This window comes from Octopus bimaculoides, chromosome 13 (assembly GCF_001194135.2).
Source record: "Octopus bimaculoides isolate UCB-OBI-ISO-001 chromosome 13, ASM119413v2, whole genome shotgun sequence".
Taxonomy (NCBI): Eukaryota; Metazoa; Mollusca; class Cephalopoda; order Octopoda; family Octopodidae; genus Octopus; species Octopus bimaculoides.
The window spans coordinates 18,172,526-18,174,952 of record NC_068993.1 but is presented as its reverse complement, the minus strand read 5'-3'; the positions used below and the strand labels follow the sequence as shown (position 1 = coordinate 18,174,952).

Here is a 2,427-nt window from a genome sequence, read left to right as displayed (position 1 = left end):
GGACCAGGCTGTGTGGTGTTCTTGAGCAAGACTTTCACGTTGCTCCAGTTCACTTAACTGTAGAAATGAGTTGCAAAATCACTGGTACCAAGCTGTATCAGCCTTTGCCTTTCCCTTCGATAATATCAGTGATATGAGGAGGAGAGGCTGGTATGCATGGGCGACTGCTGGTCTTCCATAAACAACCAGTCGAGAACTCCGCATACTGGAAGCCAGCAAGTGTATGGGGTCATCAGGAGAGAATGCGCGCTGTTTCGGGGCCTACCTTTCGACGGCATCAATGCGCACCAGCCCCCCCCCCCCAGATATGAGGCCCCGCTTGCTAGGGGTTGGGGCCCATATGTTACATAAGTTCCTTACTGTAATTATTCTTGTAGTTTAGCCCCATTCTTTACTCTAGATATTCTTGTAGTTTAGCCTTAGCTCATGCATTGAATGGTTTTGATGATAGGTGTGCATTATCGAAACCATTCTATGCAGCATTTTCTTGTCTTTTTATTCAGACATCATTATTAAATGTATCTGTCATCTTTTTCCTCTCTTTTTTTTTTTTTTTTTTTTTAAGTGGCATGTAATGATTTGAAGAAACTTTGACTGCTATGTCTAACAGATAAAAATTACTATGTAGGGGTTTCTTTGGAACTGCTAATAACAAGATTATCTTGTGTAAACAAGAGCCGTCTTTATTCTATGTAAGTTTATTGTTGTTGGTTGGGATACAAAGAAAACATGACTTTCCATTGCAAAGCGACACCATTTGTTTTTTTTAAACTAAAAAAAAAAATCCTTTTTTAAGAGACTTGAAGCTTCAAATTTGTAGCAGATTAGAAATAGGAAGCCTTTCCAAATAACATTATTGTTATAAATGGAATGTTCCCAAACAGGAATCAAAACTGGTTTAGTTTTAGTCTACAGAGACTTAACACAACCACAATAATAAAGACAATCGCTTTTGTCTTATGTTACTCAAGGTCATTACAATTTTATACACACACACACATTTGTATATATATATATATATATATATATATATACACACACACACACATAAATAGACACATATATCCACACATATACAGATTAATGTCCTTATCTTCTCATCTTGGTTGTTTCAGCAGGAGAGATACCTGGAGACAAGTGTATATAGCTTGAAGAGAAGCACAAAGCAAGGGGTTTTGTCAGTTCTCTGCAAGAGAGGTTCAGAAGAGTAAAATATCCTGTATCACAAAACAGTATGTCAGGAAATCAAGATGTCGTTTGGGAAAAATGTGAGGAAAATGAAAGCAGCCAATTCATTCTCATTAATAATAAAAAGAAAGAAGTTTGAAAATATTATTGTTGAAGGCCACTGAATGAGAAAAATGTGTAGGAAGCAGAAGAACTACTCCAAGTGGAAGGAAAATGAGGAAGAGGAAAAATCTAGGGAGACAGACAGAAGTGGTAAAAATGCTCTCAGGATATTGAACTTCACAAAGAAAATTATAAAAGAGGCTCATGAATGGTAAGATATTGTGTTGAAAAAGACTCATCTAACATGCGCATGCATGGAAAAATAGATGTAAAAATGATTATGATGATGATGTGGTGGTGGTGGTGGTGGTGGTGGTGATGGTGAGCGGGGTTCAGTAGATTGTGCTGCAACCATGTATTCCTTTTAGTATAGCAACAAACTGACCATCATCCCTTATGCATGCTTCAGTTCATATTTGTGTTGTATTGCGTCATGACTCATAAATTTGTAGTTTCACAAATAGAGTGATAGATGACAACCAGATTGAAATAATTGTTGTACTGGGGTTGATTGAATCCTTTAAACCAAGGGTCAACCAGTACTGCATTTGTCAATCATTTGGTAGTGGGTCATTTGGTATGTGTAATTAATTAAATTATATGCTATGCACTTTATTGCATTAAGAATTTGATATCAGATCCATGGAAAAATTGTCTTGCATCGAACCAGTCTGTGATGGAAAAAGTTTGGGGACCACTACCTTAAAATATTAAAAGCCCATGCTCCATCATGATTGCAGTTCAATAACTAGAAATGCTAAAATAATAAAGCAATACTCTTTTACTCTTTTACTTGTTTCAGTCATTTGACTGCAGCCATGCTGGAGCCCCCCCCTTCAGTCGAGTAAATTGACCCCAGGACTTATTCTTTGGAAGCCTAGTACTTATTCTATCGGTCTCTTTTGCCAAACCGCTAAGTTACGGGGACGTAAACACACCAGCATCGGTTGTCAAGCGATGTTGGGGGGACAAACACAGACACACAAACATATACACACACATACATATATTATATGTCTGTGCACACGTTTGAATGTGGTGTGTGCCAGAGGGTTTGCAAATCCAATGGGGGTCTTAAAAGACATGTTAGGATCCACAATGAGCAGAACTTACTTGCAGGTATTGGTAGTGCAAATC

General features: G+C 37.7%; 1 protein-coding gene across 1 annotated transcript in view; it reads right to left on the bottom strand.

The window, feature by feature from the left end:
- The window catches only part of LOC106879253 (elongation of very long chain fatty acids protein 4), a 75,028-nt gene that overhangs the window by 72,136 nt on the left and 465 nt on the right, over positions 1–2,427 (bottom strand). The gene's annotated exons all lie outside the window — the stretch shown is intronic.